Source organism: Hemibagrus wyckioides, unplaced genomic scaffold (genome assembly GCF_019097595.1).
Source record: "Hemibagrus wyckioides isolate EC202008001 unplaced genomic scaffold, SWU_Hwy_1.0 Contig13, whole genome shotgun sequence".
Lineage (NCBI taxonomy): Eukaryota > Metazoa > Chordata > Actinopteri > Siluriformes > Bagridae > Hemibagrus > Hemibagrus wyckioides.
Genome location: NW_026690773.1, coordinates 449,487 through 469,099, shown reverse-complemented (window position 1 = coordinate 469,099; position 19,613 = coordinate 449,487). Strand labels below are relative to the sequence as shown.

At 36.6% G+C, this 19,613-nt stretch overlaps 2 non-coding genes across 2 annotated transcripts; both read left to right on the top strand.

Annotated features, from left to right (window-relative positions):
* Window positions 1-4,373: 4,373 nt before the first annotated feature.
* On the top strand, window positions 4,374-4,455 carry trnal-uag (transfer RNA leucine (anticodon UAG)). Its single transcript has one exon. It is a non-coding gene; the product is annotated as a tRNA-Leu (tRNA).
* Window positions 4,456-5,633: 1,178 nt separating this feature from the next.
* Window positions 5,634-5,715, top strand: trnal-aag (transfer RNA leucine (anticodon AAG)). The gene has a single exon. It is a non-coding gene; the product is annotated as a tRNA-Leu (tRNA).
* The last annotated feature ends 13,898 nt before the right edge of the window (window positions 5,716-19,613 follow it).

The window sequence follows — 19,613 nt, the reverse complement described above, 5'->3', positions numbered from 1 at the left end:
CTCCCCTGCGTTACAGAAGCGAGACCATGGTATTCTAAAGATGACCATCTTGGGATCTAAGTGACCAGAGCAGGATTGTAAGTGGTGAGTAAATCGGAGAGATATCTTGGAGCTAAGTTGTTAAGAGCTTTATAGACAAATAACAGAATTTTGTAATCAATTCGATATCAGACTGGCAGCCAGTGCAGAGAGCGTAACATTGGTGTGATATGGTCTCGTTTGCAGCTACCCGTGTTTACAGACACCCAGAGCATGCAATGCATACCAGTTACTCTGATTTGGAATAAATTAGCCTGCATTAAGCTTTCGGTAAATGAACAATTATGCAGTGTCATGTGAGTTTTAAATTGGGAGTGAGCAGAAACAAAAGTAAGCTTGAAGACAACTGTCATGTAACAAAGAACTCTTTTTCACTGACTTTTTCTTCTATAAGAATCCGTCATTGTTGTGATATGCTAGTGGGACATGCGGAGGTGTCACGTGACTTTCTCGTCTCATTAGCACCACGAAAAACTTTTTAAGAATTCAGTTTTATTTTATTGTACAATAACAGTTTGGGGGATTGATGTTATTGATGTTATTATTCTTTCTTTTTCTGCTTTATTGTAGGTCTATTCTGAGAACTTATATTACTTTAAACCATTCAAAACATTTAAAAAGACAATTCTGTCTTTTACTCCACACTTTTACCAGAGTCTCTGCTTGCACTCCGACACATGACAAGAGCATATCTGATAATCTGTGGTCTCTGTGTTTTGGAACAGTGTTCAGAGTTCAGATTGAATTGAATTGATGTTTCTCACACTGAACACTTTGTGCAAAAAGATCAGAAAACTAATGATGCACTAATAAATAAGGCAGTTCTAGTCACTTGTGTAAAAATACCAGGAATTGTTCTGTAGTGGTTATACCATCTGTAGAGATAATGCTATGTGGAGAGCAGGTTTCCTGTGTAATGCTTTAACACAAAACAGATTAAAGTACACACACATAAAATGAAGCAAACAAAACTTTAAATCACACACATTTAGTGTTAAATTTCAGATACACTCCATCACAGCAGAAGTGACAAAGCATGTGAGGAGTCTAATTCTTATTTCCTGTGAAGCTTACTCAAACTCATTCATTAGTTCTGGAGTTTTTTCTCATTACCCTCGTTGCTGGTCTGTGTGATTGGTGTTAGATGATATATACAGTTCAAGGTGATAAATGTGGAGCCATGCCTTGTCTTTAATGCACTTCTAATTTAATTACAAATTGCACTTAGGAGTAAAGGATTGTCACCAGCAGAACTGCCTTGAGTATAACAAAACTGTGTGAAGGTTTTTGTACAGTGCAGCTGGATTTCCTGTCACTGTGGGCGCCAGAGCACAGTAATATAGTGCAGAGTCTGATACAGCAGCAGAGGAGATGATCAGATCCACTTGTTTAGCATCAACGTTAACAGACATTCTTGGGGGAGGATCAGAATTATACATTCCAGTTTGAACAATATAAAGAAGGAACTCAGGTGTAGATTTTGGATATTGTCTGTACCAGTGCAGATTGTCTGAAGTACGACTTGTTTTGTAGCTGCAGGACAGAGTAACATCATCACCTTCATCTACAGCTTTATGAGGGAAATCTGACTCTATTGAATCTGCGATGGAGTCACCTGTCATAGAGAAGAGAACATAATGTTTTTAATCTTTAAATAATCGACAGGAAATACTTAAGTCAGACCCACACTCTGCATTTTCACACTGCATCACCACACAGACTAATATTTAATATAATATAGTTAATATTTCTGCAATAATAAAAAGTCAATGTTAACTCACCTAGTGAAAGCCACTAGATACATGGAATATAACAGTGAACATGATGACTGGTCTTAGCTCAGTGAAAATAGTGGAGATCTTTCTGCTAATCTAATATGTTAACACCATAAAGCTTCAAAATTGCTCCACCCCACAGCATCACATGACAGTGTCACCAATGTTGTTGTCAGGATTGTTGATTCTTACTGGAAACATCCTGGTTTTTTTACATTCAGCCTCATATGGGAAACTCCTGTCCAGAGCACATTTGCTAAGTAAACACATACTGAAAGCAGGAAATTAATGTATTTATGTTATTTTACATATGTTAGTGATATCTCTAGAATTAGAGAAAGTTTGTATAAACACCAGCAGAGCAGATAAATGTTAGAAACACTAAGTGGAAGAAGGAATATGATTTATTTAAGAATGAGGAAGAAATTAGTATTTTCCCTTGGTAATTAAGTTTGAATTAATCCCTTATTTCTCAGCTCTAACAGTTAAATCTGAAAAAATAAAAACTTTCCTGTACTCACAATAGCATCAGAAGAAGAAAAAGAAGAATAAAGGCACATTCACATATAAGTTTCTAGTTTTTAATGTTTCTGAGCACAGCAGGTGCCAAAGAAAATGACATTAGATGATTATTTATTCTTACTTGACAGTTTAGTGTTAAGTGGACAGTTGTGTTGTTTTAATCAGAATGGTATCTCTGAAATTATCTTTGGCGCCAAGAGTACCCAGGACAGGGTTTAGGATATTATATCAGCAGTATGTATGATAGAAGAACAAGTATACTCTATGTCTCAGAGAATGTGAGCAGGTTGAGGTTGTGGTGCCTCTGGGTTTCTAGACCAACATTAAGATAAGTGACTGCGCCATCTTGTGTTCACTGAAGAGAAAAACCTTAACACCAAAAATTGCTTTTTAACTTACCAAATATGTGTGCAGAAATATAATTGAAAAAAATAATAGTGTTTTCTCTCTCTCTCTCTCTCTCTCTTTTACACACACACACACACACACACAGCCATTTGCTCACCCATTCACACCTAGGGCAATTTAACATTATCAATCAATCTACTTAGACTAGCTTTTATTTAGATATTACTTAAAACTTGTTTACCCAAAATATACACTAATAATATTAAAAAAATTAGATGATTGTTCAGTAAGTGGCAGTATACAGTATCTCACAAAAGTGAAGGTACACCCCTCACATTTTTGTAAATATATGGCAACCTATGTAGCTCTGGTGAACTCCATGCCCAAGAGGAGTTAAGGCAATGCTGGGAAAATAATGGTGGCCACACAAAAATATTGACACTTTGGGCCCCAATTTGGACATTTCCACTTAGGGGATTGTAGTCACTTTTGTTGCCAACGGTTTAGACATTAATGGCTGTGTGTTTGAGTTATTTTGAGGGGACAGCAAATTTACACTGTTATACAGGCTGTACACTCACTACTTTACATTGGAGCAGAGTGTCGCTTTCTTCAATGTTGTCACACATGAAAAGATATAATAAAATATTTACAAAAATGTGAGGGGTGTACTCACTCTTTGTGAGATACTGTATGTCCATGTGTCCATACAGCCCCTAAAAAACATCAGGCATGTGTGTGGCTTGGGGGTGCAGTCAGAATTCTAATTCATCCCAAATGTGGGTTTGAGTTCAGGGCTGTGTGCAGGTAACTCATTTTTATTCCACACCCAAACTTGTAATAAAACATCTTCATTGAGCTGGAACATGTTTTTTGTAAGAATATAAAGACATCCTACAATTTGTGCAGCAGTTTGGAGAATGCCCACATACTGGTGTGATGGTTAGGAATTGTCCACAAATATAGCCATATTGTACATATTCAAGGACTTTGTTAGAATTAGTATTGTTGTAATAATGTTGTAATAATTGGTTGTGCATGTCAATAAAGAAACATATGTAAAAAATAGAATTAATTTACTGAACCCTTCTCCAATATCTCAGTACACTCAGGTTATGGACTCTCCTTTCTATACATATGCATACATTTGTGACACCCTTTTTTAAAGGAGCTACTGCAATATAAGCAGAACATTCATAAAGCTGCAACAAAATGTTTCCCAATTATATATTTGCTTGAAATCTAATTTGTGCAAAAGCCAATATTAAGTTATAACTTGTACTCAATTCACAGACAGATTAAAGTGCACAGTAGAATTGCACATTTTATTAGGTAGAATGTGTGTGTGTGTGTTCAGTGATTGTTTGCAGTCCGAATGGCCCAGGGGAAGAAGCTGTTTGTAAGTCTGGTGGTGTGAGACTTTGTTGACCTGAAGTGCCACCCAGATGGCAACAGGTCAAACAAGTGATGAGCATGATGTGAGGAGTCTCCTGTGATGGCCTTGATTTTGCTGAGGCAGCGGGACCTGGACATGTCATCCAGGGAGGGCAGAGTTCAGCCGATGATTTTTTGAGCTGTTTTTCACCCTCTGCACAGTTTGTCTGTCCTCATCTGTGCAGCCTGTGTACCACACACCCAATCAGTATGTCAGTGTGCTCTCCACAGAGGTCTATAAGAACTGAGCCCTTGGGTAGCGTGGCCGAGTGGTCTAAGGTGCTGGATTTAGACTCCAGTCTCTTCGGAGGCGTGGGTTCAAATCCCACCGCTGCCATCTGAGCCTTTTTCAAGGCAGTGGTTGTGGGCTCTGGCACCACAAAGGCTTTACAGTGGTTGTGGCTCCTGTGCCTTCTGCAAATGTGTGCTTAAGAGTTGGCGTTAGCAGGCTGCCTGGCTGCAAAAACACGAGCACGCTCACACCATACCGGAGGCCCCCAGACCCGGGTGCTGAAATAGCTCCCGGTTTTGGCAACTGGTGTCAGCGCCTGGCTTTGAGATGCTGCTCTGTTTCACACCTTGCTTTTACAAACAGCAAGTCCAAACAACCACAGAACGGTACGCAAACACAGTTTCCGTGTGTGTGAGCCGTGATCAGTTGTGCCCTTACCATGGTTACGAGCTACCAACAAAACAACAATTCAACCAAGAATAAAAAATCGACATAAGAAGTGGTGCCCAAGAGGTTTGGGCAATGGAGTGCAAGTGCCAGGTGCACTGAGGTGTAAGGTCATGTGGGTGACCTAGGATGCCAAGAGGTTAAGGAAACAGACTGCTAATCCACGTGGGATGGGCTCCAGTTGCTTTGGGAACAGGCTTGTTTAAACGTGTTGGGTTACGGCGCTCCTCTACAGAATTGTCGCGGTCTCTGTCGACATTTGGCCGTGGGTGCCACACCTGCATCTGACGAGGTGGCTGAGAGGTTAAGGTGATGGTCTGTTAATCCATTGTGCTCTACACGTGTGGGTTTGAATCCCTTCCTTGTTGCTTGTGTGCCCTTTAACCTCCTCTTTACCACAACTCCTGCACGCGGAATGCTTCGTACCTGGTCTGTGAGACTGCGCTAGAGGGGAGTGAGAAAAGCTAGCCCTGGGTCTAGGGTTTCGCAACCGTGGGCTATATTTCCATGTTGGTTGGACACAGATGCTGCAAGCCTGACGGGTCGCCACTGGAGATCCATGCAGATCAATGCAGTGCACAGTTCCGAAGACAGCGGCACTGATCGTGCACCTTGATTGCAACAGACTGGGATTCAAGTTCATATCAGCAAACCTTGTCAACAAGAGCCTAAGGCTGTCAATCCACTTTGCCAAACCTTTCCTGAGTTTGGATCTTGAATCACGTCTGGTAATGGAAGCGTGCGTGGTACAACCATTGCTACCGCCTGCCAGAGTGCCTCTCTTTCCCGACCTGGCAGGCCTCCCTTGACCACAGCCCCCAACCATCCAATTGCTTGGTAGCGTGGCCGAGCGGTCCAAGGCGCTGGATTAAGGCTCTAGTCTCTTCGGGGGCGTGGGTTCGAATCCCTCCGCTGCCAGTTGAACTTTTGGGTCGATGACAGCAGAAGGTTGTTCCTTCACCCACACCTTTAGGGGTGTGTGGTTGAGTGCGAAGCCTTAATGCTGAGTTCACACTGCAAGATTTTCAAAGTTTTTGGGTCGCCATTGTTTTCACACTGCACGACTATCTATCGGCTTTATTTCTGTTTATTTCTGATAAAAACCTATAACCTCTAATTAACTATAACATCGTGCTCCAACACTCCGTCCAGCGTGTATCCAGCCTTGATGCCCAATGATGCCTGAGATAGACACAGGCTCCCCGTGACCCGAGTATAGATCAGATAAGCGGTACAGACAATGAAATGAAATTGTGCTCCAACCAAAGCCATGCTTGCTGATATTGAATAGAATAGAATAGAATAGAATAGAATAGAATAGAATAGAATAGAATAGAATAGCATAAATTTTATTGTCATTGCACATAAGGAGTACAAAGAAACTGTGGGTGCTCTTCTCAACAACAGTGCACTGAAATATAATACAATGAAGAGCATAGCAAGTAGTATAGAAAAATACGAAATAAACAGGAAAATAATGAAATATTTAAAGAAATACAAAAAACATTAAACTGTCCAAGGATTTCCTATGAAAATGATACAAATCTAACCCAAAAATAATCTGTTTGCTGTTTAAAAACAGATAAATTATATAGTTTAGAGATTTCTGTTTTTCAGGATCCTTTGATAAATGCAGTCTGCACCTCGTTGCTCAGGCTAGAATCTGTCAGTTTTGTATTCAGCTGAAGTTGTGAATACTGTCACTGTCCAATCTTCTGCTGTAAGTCTGTTTCCAGTGTAACCTCAGAGTCCTGCTCTTCAATGACAGCAGAGGATCCTGAAGTCCTGTAGCTCATCCACATCAAGATTGGACATCTTTTATTGTTATAGATGCTTCTCTCTTCACCGTGATTGTAAAGAGGGGTTATTTATAGACTGTTGTATCAAAATCCAAAAAAATTCTGTTCAGAACAGTTTCAGAAATACTCAAAATCCTCATCTTAAACCAAAAAACATGCCACAAACTCAGTCAGATCACATTTCCCTACATTTGGATAATTAATATGAATAAATCTGGATGATTAAACCCACATCTGCTCTGATTGTTTGTAAAAGGCCATTGCCTTAGCACACATCCTGCAAAGCAACACGCATTTCCAGGATGTACATGCATAATTACACATGAACAAAAAAAAATAATGAATGAAAATGCAAGAGAAAATGTCAATAACTTTTATTAAAAATAGACAGCAACAACATGTGACCCAATGGCTCTGATAGCATCAGGAAAATATTTTTTAAGCCTGAAACATGTAGATTTGTGAATTTATTGTAATTAATGTGTAGTTGTCATGTTTGAACCCACTTTGTTTTCATTTACTATTTCTTTCAGCTGCATGTTGCCATATTTTTTTATTTATGTCTGCGCTTAACTGATAAAAAGTTGCTGTAGTTTTTAGAAACCTTTTGTATGTGTATGTGCTATTTGATGTTTTTGTAAAGCCTTTCAGTGACTCTGTATCACTGTGCTTCTACTCTAAGAGCACAATGATAGAGTGCAGAATCTGAGAGCTTTAGTCCTCTGATAGTAAGTTCAGTAGAGTCTCTGCTTGTTTTTAACTCTAATTGACGATCATCAAGAGTTCTCTGATCAGGTCCTGACCATGCTCCTTTATACAGTAAAAACTGTGGTGCGCTGTTAGGATATTGTTTGTACCAGTAAAGCAAAATGTAATCACTGCTTGTCTCATATGAACATTTCAGAGTAACAGTCTCTGTTTCTTTCCTGACAATGTTGGCATCTTCATCCGTTGGTCCAATTTTATCTGCAAAACTGCCTGGTGTAAGAAGAACATAAAAAATATATCAGTGAAGTATTTTTTGCAAATCATATAATAAAAAATAAAAAAATGACTAGATTAATATAAATATGGTAATTAATCAATATAATTTATTAACTGATTAAATATCATTGTAATAATTATTATAACAGATGAATGATGATGATTAAAATCCAAATCTACAAAGTGTGTCTATTTACATATGAACCATTAACTATGACTATGGAGTGTAATCTGACAATGAAATTAAATACTGAACATGGACACAATAAAACAGGTGGAAATTCCATTTCATGCTGGTGATTAATGTTTACTGACCAGGTGATTGACTAACTAAAGATTAACAGTCCAATTTCTCCTAACATCTAATATCTGAATGTCATCTAGAATGACTACAGCACTTGATTTATCAGTATTAACAAATAAAACAGTTGAGTATTGGAATAGTGTAGTTTAGTTTCTGTGGTTCTACAAAACCTACACAGAATCCTGCACTTCAACAGAGGACCTGTCAATCTGATTAGATGGGTTCGAATCCCACTTCTGACATTGCTTTCTTTCATTGTGATCCTGTACAGAAGTCTGTTGTTGTATGTTGAAAGGAATCCTTCAGCAGTGGTGGTTCAAGTGGTTAAGGGTTGCTGGTTTGTTGAATGACAGAATGGGGTTTAAGCCACATGGTCAACTGAGCAGGGCCCTTAATGTAATATATGTTCTCCCACTGAAAAAAACTATATACTAATTCATCGATTTTTTATAGTCAGATGTAAGTATCAGGGCATTCAGTCCTTTTGATGTGTAATTTAATTTCAATAGAAAACAATAACATGAACATGTACACCTAAAAAAGAAACACGCTCATTTATTTGAATACCCCGCCCTACCACTATTATGTATGCAAATATATACAGGTCACATGACCATAAAAGCATGTGTCCGAACATGACGGACATTTCCCAAGAAAGCACAAACATGGTCAGTTAGATAGTTGAAAACATTAAATCAATAAACAAACAAAGCTAGTGGCTCAATGCACAACTTTATTATTTTAAACTTTAATATTTTAAAGTATTTATTGCATTTGAACTCATAAGAAATATACACCAATTCAATTCAATTTTCAATTCAATTTTATTTCTAAAGCACATTTAAATTCAACCTTAGTTTGCCAAAGTGCTGAACAAAAAGAAAGGGAAAAAAATAAAAATAAAAAGGATGAAAGCAGGAAAACACATACACATTACAAACAATTAAAAGCAGAAGAAAAGAGATGCGTTTTTAACATAGATTTGAATTCAGCTAACGTGGAAGCAGTTCTAATGGGTGATGGCAGGCTGTTCCACAGCTTAGGACCAGCTACTGCGGAGGCTCTGTCTCCCCTGCGTTACAGGCGAGACCATGGTATTCACAAAAGATGACCATCTTGGGATCTAAGTGACCGAGCAGGATTGTAAGTGGTGAGTAAATCGGAGAGATATCTTAGAGCTAAGTTGTGCAAACACTGTGCAAAGATCAGAAAACTAATGATGCACTAATAAATAAGGCAGTTCTAGTCACTTGTGTAAAAATACCAGGGATTGTTCTGTAGTGGTTATACCATCTGTAGAGATAATGCTATGTGGAGAGCAGGTTTCCTGTGTAATGCTTTAACACAAACAGATTAAAGTACACACATAAAGCAATGAAGCAACAAAACTTTAAATCACACACATTGCAGTGTTAAATTTCAGATACACTCCATCACAGCAGAAGTGACAAAGCATGTGAGGTCTAATTCTTATTACCTGTGAAGCCTAAAACTCAGTCCTTAGTTCTGGAGGTTTTTCTCATTACCTCGTTGCTGGTCTGTGTGATTGGTGTTAGATGATATATACAGTTCAAGGTGATAAATGTGGAGCCATGCCTTGTCTTTAATGCACTTCTAATTTAATTATAAATTTCACTTAGGAGTAAAGGATTGTCACCAGCAGAACTGCTTTGAGTATAACAAAACTGTGTGAAGGTTTTTGTACAGTGCAGCTGGATTTCCTGTCACTGTGGGCGCCAGAGCACAGTAATATAGTGCAGAGTCTGATACAGCAGCAGAGGAGATGATCAGATACACTTTCTTATCTTTAAGTGTAGCATTCATTCTTGGGGGAAGGTTTTCACTTAGATCTCCAGTTTTGTAAATATAAAGAAGGAACTCAGGTTTAGATTTTGGATATTGTCTGTACCAGTGCAGGTAGAATCCTGTAGTACTTGTTTCATATTCACAGGACAGAGTAACATCATCACCTTCATCTACAACATTCTGAGTGGAAAGTGGCTTTACTGAATCTGCCATGGAGTCACCTGTCATAGAGAAGAGAACATAAAGTTTAACACAATCAAGCCAGAATTACACACAGAAATCATGCTTTCTATAACACCAGACAATTAATAAACAATACATAATATCTAAACTAACAAAAGGTGTTAACTCACCTAGTGAAAGCCACAGACACATGAATATAACAGTGAACATGATGACTGGTTTTAGCTGAATGAAAAAGCTCTTTCTGTACTCTAATATATTACCATGATAAATGTTCAGGAAGCTCCACCCCCCAGCATCACATGACAGTGTCTCCAGTGTTGATGACAGTGAAACATCCTGGCTTTACATTAAGCCTTGTTTGGGAAACTGTGCTGAAACTCTTTACATTGTAAACAAACAAAAAAAAATCTGACAGCAGGAAAAAAATTCTACTTTATAAAAATGAAAAATGTAGTAATAATTAAAATGAGTAAATATTTTTGTTTTTTAAATATATATATATATATATATATATATATATATATATATATATATATATATATATATATATATATAAGTGGTGTTTGGATATTAGGGTACTTGATTGTTGTGATAAAGAATGTTTATTGAATAGAATTACATTTCATAAGGTGGTATTTCATGAGGTGTGGAACAAACCAGCCTCTTTTCTTTCTCTTATCTATTATTCTTTAATGTCATTTAACTCATTGCTTAATAAAACCACTTTGTAAAACTAGTTGACTTCATCTCATATCTGCTGATTGGTCATTTAAACATGAAACTGTGTTTATAAAGAAAGGGTGGAGTATTTACCTTATCCTATGATAAGAGAATCTGTCCAGATCCCATTTTATTCAATGCAGCTGTAATATAATAATAATAAAAATATAATACTAATTTACACCAATCAGGCATAACATTATGACCAGTGACAGGTGAAGAGAATGACACTGATGATCTCCTCATCATGGCACCTGTTAGTGGGTTGGATATATTAGGCCCCAAGTGAACATTTTGAACAAGTTAATGTGTTAGAAGCAGGATAAATGGGCAAGCGTGAGGCCAGATTTTGACGGCTGGACGACTGGATTAGAGCATCTCCAAAACTGCAGCTCTTGTGGGGTGGTCCCAGTCTGCAGTGGTCAGTATCTATCAAAAGTGGTCCAAGCAAGGAAGAGTGGTAAACCGGCGACAGTGTCATGGACGGCCAAGGCTTATTGATGCGCGTGGGGAGCGAAGTCTGGCCCGTGTGATCCAATCCAACAGATGAGCTACTGTTACTCAAGTTGCTGAAGAAGTTAATACTGATTCTGATAGAAAGGTGTCAGAATACACAGTGCATGATGGGCTTTTCTGGCAGAAAAAGGAGGACCAGCACAATATTATGCAGCTGGTCATGATGTTATGCCTGATCAGTGTAGGTCACACATTTTTAATGAAATTGTACGTATAGGTCTACTGTACCTATAGGCCTAGTACTGTGTATGTAGGATTAAACAACAGATAGAGTCGATATTATTTTGCAAAGAAGTATTTATAATCACAGAAGTCTACATTCTTGGGGATGTGAGCAGGGTCCTTGTATTTGGGCCACAATAAGATAACTCACTACGCCATCTTCTGGAGAAAAGAGAAAAACTTTAACAAACAAGTCTTTTTTCTTTAAATTCATAAATTAGTACAACAAATAGTAATTTCTGAACTTCTGTACAGAGCCTCAGCTGCTTTCATTAAATTCAGAATTGGTTCTGTGGACTTTTCTGAAAAACTTTCTATCTAATGTAACTGAGTAAACTAGGGAAATACAGTATCTTTTAAAACAACAATATTTTTCCCAAATCAACAAACTGTTGTTTAGAGAGAAAAGCAATTATTATTATTATTATTATTATTATTATTATTATTATTATTATTATTATTATTATTATTATTATATTTTTAATTCTTCAATTACAAACAAACAAAACAAGATACACACTCAAGTTACACAATATGACGATATATAGCCAGCAATAGGTTGAAAAAACCATTAACAAAGCTGAATAAATATCATAATATCATCAAAAATGAATAAACAGATAAAAATAAATGACCTGTAACTAGAGTGAGAATCAGTGGTATGTATCTCACTATGTACAGTAAGTTGTATAGTTGATCCATTTCTGAACACAGCTCTGTGAGGATTCTGTATAATAGTGCTGTATGTGCTGAACTTTACACGTCTCTAGAAGGACACACCCAGGAAGTGATGCTGTTGTAGTATAACTTTGTACAGATCATCACTTCACACAGTTTCAGTGACAGAAAACTAGAGTCATTAATGTAGCTGTGTTGTATTTTAAGATTTATCATCTATACAATACTATAAGCCTTTACTTGTTTGTGTGGTGTTTACATTATTTGAAAACTATAAACAATTATGATATTTTGCTGTTAATCTGTAAATGTGATAAATAGGCTCATTGGCCACTACATCAAGATATTTGTATGAAAAGTAAATGCAAACTTTTTATAATAATGATCATAGAACAACAGAACCAGATTCGTACAAAATCTCTCTTTACACATACATTTGCCCAATAGGTAAGTATAGGAAAGCTGATTAGTGTAATTATATCTAAATAATAATTTCATGTCATTGCTTTTTCACAATTACCATCATTAATTAATCTTTAAATTTATATAGCCTTTCTTCAAAGGTAAGTAATAAAATATTGGTACTCAAAATTGACATAGTTGCTAAAAATCCAAAACAATCTCTTTATATACCTGTGTGTTCACAGTTTGAGAAGTAAATATCTATTCTACTTTGAAGGTGCTGATAGTAAGAATTAAAAGACCAAAATTATTTAATTATTGTTCATAACATACAATAAGTTAAGCGTGTGAGAGAAATGTCTGAGGTGGTGTGTCTGTGCTACATTTACAGGATGGTCTTTTGAATTTTGGAGGTTTTATTTAGATTTTTAGTTTAAAGAAGACTAATAAAAGGGAATTGAGGAACCAGTAAGAAGAGTTTTTCTGAGTGTGAGTTTAAATCTGGAGACACAGCATTTATTGGGCACCTCTATTTACAGTTTTAACAATGAAGGATTTAACACTACGAGGTTTGGGTGCGAGATTGTATGGCCTGTGTAGAATCAGTAGCAGTAGGAGTAATGTCTATCTGGCAAACTTTGTTGACAGTAGATGAAACTTGGACGGAGTTTCAATCTTGGTTGGAGCTGTACCCAAGGTCCTGAGCAGAAGCGCAGCACGTCGTAGGAAGTCAAGGGTAGCAGGAGATAGAGCTAGGAATAATTGGAGGGAAACTGTGATTAAAACTACAGCAGGTGTAGAAGTGAAAGAAAACATTGTTTGCAATGAATTAAAACTAAGCAAAGACAGAGCAGTGGCCCTGAAACTTACCCATGCTGTCCTCAGAGGTCAAAATGAACTGTTTGATGAAAACAAGCTGGAAAAGTCCTATTGATAAGTGCACAGATGTCCACTATTTTTCATAACTGACCTCGGAAGTCCGATTATAATGAATTGTGAAAGAGTTAAAAAGTAAGAGATAATGGTGTCCAAAAAAGAACCTGATATTTCAGGAAGTAAATAGGAGTGACTTTCTCAGCAAAGAAGGTTTGGTTTGAATATTATGAAAAGATAAGAGAAAAGAATAAAAAGGTTATGTTTTGTGATGATTATTTCGGAGGTTGTTGGGATGTTCATTCGTGAGCAGCTCAATTCTTGTAACCAGCGCTGATTGCAAATAAACCTTGTATCTGCATTCATCCAGTCTGGGCAGCTTGGCGTTTTTTAGTTAGAGCCTTGCTTGACTGAGCTGTCAGGTCAATGTGGAGCTGGAGACAGATAATAGTAAAGTATTAATTGAGTAGTATTAAATAGTGTTATAGTATCAGAAAAATATTTTCCACAGAGGGTTGCATCAAGAAGGGCATCCACTGTAAAACTTACATCAAATCAAAATATACAGATCAATGATCCACTGTGGCAAACCCTAACAGGATCAGCCGACAGAAGAAAAAACAGTAGTATGTTTGCCTTCAGTGTAGTTAAACTGTGTGAAAATTTTTGTACAGTTCAGCTGGATTTCCTGTCACTGTGGGCACCAAAGCACAGTAGTATAGAGCAGAGTCTGATACAGCAGCAGAGGAGATGATCAGATCCACTCGTTGTATGTTTTTATCAACATGAGCGTTCAGACATGGTGGGATTGGGTCACTTTTATACCCACTTGTATCAATATAAAGAAGGAACTCAGGGTTAGATGTTGGATATTGTCTGTACCAGTACAGGTAGTTTCCTGAAACACCGCTGAATTTGTATTTGCAAGACAGAGTAACATTTTCACCTTCATGTACAATATTATGAGTTGAAAGTTGATTTATTGAATCTGCCATGGAGTCACCTGTCATAGAGGAAAGAACATAATGTCAGTAACCTATGTGTGGATCAAGCCAGTGTTACATAAATCTCACATTCTGCTGTTTCACATCACCACACAGACTATTTAACCATTAATTCAACTTTTAATATTTATGCAATAAACAAGGCAATTTACTCACCTAGTGAAAGCCACAGACACATAAAAATAACAGTGAACATGATGAACGGTTTTAGCTGAATGTAAATATTCTGAGGTCTTTATGTACTCTGATATGTCAACATCATAAATATTCATGAAGCTCCACCCCACAGCATCACATGACACCAATGTTACTGACAGATTGTTGATTCTTACTGAAGCGTCGCTGTTTGTGGAGAATATTTCCACATTGTATTCAAGTTCAAGCAGGACATTTATTTAATTAATGCCACAAAAGGCAGATGCAAGTGCAAATTGCAAACTACCAGAAAAGGCTATGGTTGAAGCTATGCTACACATAACAACCACAACAAGAAGTCATTTTCATTCACAAAGTATAACAACAAATACTACTTTCCAGAACATTACATAACATTACTCTCCTGAACTCCTGAATCTGTAAAGCTTCAGCTGTTTAACTTGAGCTTGATTCAGCTTCTAACTGTCCTCACAGTCAGGCATTTCAGAAGTGAATGTAAACATGTAAATAGCTCCATCTTGTGAGAAAAGCATGGCTCTGTTCCAGTCATGTGTAGTGCTTTTTGTACAGTGTGGTTGGGCAGCAACAGTAAAGAAAAGCAAGAAGAGGAGTAACATTGTTATCCTGAGTGTTTAGTTCAGGTCTCTAGCTTTAGAAATAATTGCCAGTGTTGTGTATTTGAAATGTGTCTCTGATGTCTAGGAGAACTACTACTATAATTGGGATTACATTTTTTTTCTTTTCATTTTATTTCTTTTGTCTGCAGTATATAACATATAACAGTATTTAATATATTCCATTTTAAAAATTCCCCATAAAATTATAATAATATAAAATACAATACAATTTAGAAGCATCTTGTATTAAGCTCAATGCTCTTTTAAGTATCTGTGGTAATTCAAGTGTTTCACTTAATATCAGTGCTGGATCAAGTGCTATTTGATAAGCTGCCAAATAATGAAGAGTGAAGTCTTTAGTTCACTAGTGTTACATTAAAACCCAGCAATTTAAACTATTTAAAGACATTGATATTTAACTTTGTTTTACATTTTTATTGCATCAGGGGAATAACAGCATGAACCTTAGCAGAAATAATTATTTTTGATTAAAGATTAACATTTATTTTTAAAAGATTTCTTCTCTGATTGCTCAACCAATAAGTATTAACAACATATGTAAGAGGATCATTGTTGATATTTAAAGGAAATAAACAGCGAAGTTTGAGAATTAAGAAAGAAACCTGTATTTGAATGAAACAGATAAACATCTCCCCCTGCTGAGAAAAAAATCAAGCTTGACTTTTGTACAGTCTGTTTGAGTTTTGTGTCTCTGTGGGCTGCATGGCTGTAACAAACCTCCAGACACCGGGTGAGTAGGATCCATGTGCAGTTTATTAATATAATGCAAAACGACAGGCAAGGTAAACGTAATCAGGGACCGGCAGAAAGGTCAGAGAACCGTAAAGATGAACCGCGATGCAAACTAATCCAAAAAACACTAGACTGACTCAGAAAACCGATGAAACAAAATGAGATCAAAACCACAATAGGAATCAGACAAAGAAACACGAGAAACAGCTTGGTACAGAGCTAGTCACAATACTCTGTAATGTGCATCCAAGACTGTCTCCATGATCAGACCAGCAGAGGAGCAGAGATTAATCACTGAGGCTCACAAGTGATAGATTTGTGTCTGAATGAACATACTGTCTCCTAATAATACATGTGTCAAAAATCTAATGTGATTTATAAATATACTCTTTATAAACCACATTAGAGACAGAATTCCTCCAAACATGGCATGTAAATTCAAAATGATCAGTAGATAATAGATTTCCATATAACAAAACTGTGTGAAGGTTTTTGTACAGTGCAGCTGGATTTCCTGTCACTGTGGGCTGCAGAGCACAGTAGTATAGAGCAGAGTCTGATACAGCAGCAGAGGAGATGATCAGATCCACTTGTTCATCTTTAACGTTAGCAGTCATTCTTGGGTCAGTGTTGGAAATTAGATTTCCTTTTTGGTCAACATTAAGAAGGAACTCAGGTTTAGATTTTGGATATTGTCTGTACCAGTGCAGGTAGTGTGTTACACCACTTTTTTTATATGTGCAGGACAGAGTAACATCATCACCTTCATCTACAGCTTTATGAGGGAAAAGTGGCTTTATTGAATCTGCCATGGAGTCACCTGTCATAGAGAAGAGAACATAATGTTTTTAACCTTTAAATAATCAACAGGAAATACTTAAGTCAGACCCACACTCTACATTTTCACACTGCATCACCACACAGACTAATATTTAATATAATATAGTTAATATTTCTGTAATAACAAAAAGTCAATGTTAACTCACCTAGTGAAAGCCACAGATACATGAATATAACAGTGAACATGATGACTGGTCTTAGCTCAGTGAAAATAGTGGAGATCTTTCTGTAATCTAATATGTTAACACCATAAAGCTTCAAAATTGCTCCACCCCACAGCATCACATGACAGTGTCACCAATGTTGTTGTCAGATTGTTGATTCTTACTGAAACATCCTGGCTTTACATTCAGCCTCATATGGGAAACCTGTCCAGAGCACATTTAAGTAAACACATACTGAAAGCAGGAAATTAATGTATTCCCTTAATGCTCAACTCTAACAGTTAAATCTTAAAAAATAAAACTTTCCTGTACTTATGATATCAAGAGAAGAAGAGAAAGAAGAGTAAAGGCAGATTTACAGATAAGATTCCAGTTTTCAGTGTTTCTCACACAGCAGGTACTTTTGTTGATTTTTGTATGATTGAAGAACGTCACAAAGGTTTTACTGTGAAAAGTAGCTTTCATCGTCTCAAATAATGTGAGCAGGTTGTGTGGTGCTCTAGTTGTTGAGGCACAATAAGATAAGTGACTGCGCCATCTTGTGTTCACTGAAGAGAAAAAACATAACACACTAATAAATAAATAAGACCCTGCAAACAGGTCATATAGTCACACGTATGCTCTGGATTAATATTTTTATATTTGACCTTAGAATTTAATTGTATTCACAACACACAGAATTCCCTTTAGATAAATTTTCTTATGCTTGATCATGAATCACAACATTATATTTTAAACTAACATTCTTTTATGAAACATTTCTCTTCTTCAGACTTTCTCACACTGAACACTGCAAAAGAGCAGAAGACAACAATGCACTAAAGAATAAGACGGTTCTAGTTACTTGTTTAAAAATACAAGGAATTGGTTTACTGATTAGTTTGACTATTATATATGTGAAGTTACGACACTGAGACAATAAAATGCCCTTCATCTGCAGTGTAATTACTCCAGTCAGAACAGAGAGGATCATGAGTCCACTGGCATTGTGGAATTCTGCTATGAGGATTGACCTGAGCCTTGTCTTTAGTGCACTTGTTATCAGTCAGTATGGAATTGTACCATGAGGGTAGAAATCTTTCTTTATAATAACAATGACACAACACCACACTACAAGAAAACACTTTAAGTAGAAGGATTTTAACAGTGTGATAGTACAGTGACACAGCAGGTAGTGTTGCTGCATCACAGCTTCAGGATCCCCAGTTTGATGATGTGTTCAGGTCACTGTCAGTTTGTGTGCAGTTTTGAATCACCTCCAAAAAACATGACAATCACCAGAAGAGAGAAAGAGAGAATCCCCCAAAAGGACATGGAACTTTCTCTAAAGCATTGGTAAAGCTGCTTTCAATATAACAAAACTGTGTGAAAGTTTGCTTGTTCCTACATTTTCCATTTCTTGATCATTCTGTAAAATTCTATCTAAGATAGTTTTAATGAATTAAATGTTGCAGTGGTATTTATTGGTTTTGTGTTGAAATTGGTTTTGTCTGTTTTCCTTCCTCTGTGTGTCATGTGTGCAGCAGAAGGGAGCTTATTGTTAGAACCACTATACTTGAGAATAAGGAAGAAGTTTTTTTTTTACTTTAATTAACCCCTTAATGCTCAGTCCTAACAAACACACAATGTTACAGGGAGTTAAATAGAAAAAATAAAATGTTTCTGTACTCAAGATAGCATCAGAAGTGAAAGAACAATAAAGGCAGAGTTTCAGATGAGTTCAGTGTTTCTGATACAGCAGGTGCTTTTGTTTGTCACAGAAATGACATTAGATGAGTATTTATTTTTATTAGAGTTTAGTCTTAAGTGGTCAGATGTGTTGAATTGTGTAGAATGAAAGGGTCAGTGATTAATCCTTGTAGTTTGTGCTCTGCCTCAGATAGCAAGGTTTCCAAGTCTGTAAGCAGCTTTACTGTTTTTACCACCATGTTTGTCTCTTTATTCAACTTTTACTCTGTAGGCAAACAGCCTCTGCAAGATTATATAAAAGATAAAAACATTTACACATAGTTTTGGTGATATATGTTCATGGTCCTGTCCTACATCCTGTCCTACATCCTGTCCTATCAGGGGAGTAAACACACAATTACCTTAAATTTACTTAAATACTTGATTATTAATCACAAGATAATATTTGACACCGAAAAACTTTTATGATTTTTTTTATTTATTTTGCCAAAACTGAACACTGTGCAACACAATAGAAAAAAGCACTGTAATAATGAATGAGTTCTAGTCAACCTTGAATGAGGAACCTGTCCTAAGCACATAGTAAACAAATACTGACAGCATATCATTTTTATTAATGAAAACAATCAATCTATTCTATAAACATTAAATAATAATTAAATCTTATGTTGTTGTAAATTCAATATATATACATTGGGGCATTGTTTGTGAGTTCACAGTGTAGTATTGATTCACCCCTAATTATTAACAGTAGTACAGATTTATTATCAAATATAATTAGGCTCATTTGTGTTTTGGGGCCTGAAACAAAAATATCACTTAGAAGTTTCCTAAACAGACTTGCATTCTTTTACAGGTTCCACAGATGCAGGGTCTCAGAGGGTAACAGACATATTCCCAAAACCCACAGCAATTAAGTGCTGAAGTATTTCAATCAATGTCAAAAACACACTGGGAAATCAAACAAGGAGACATTCTTATTATTCAAGACTCAAGACCAAAGTAAACCTGCACAGAAACATATGTTAAACACGTCAGATCTCAAGCACAATAAACACAGAAATAACTGTTCATCAAATGGAATGGTGTAACATTTTTGGGTA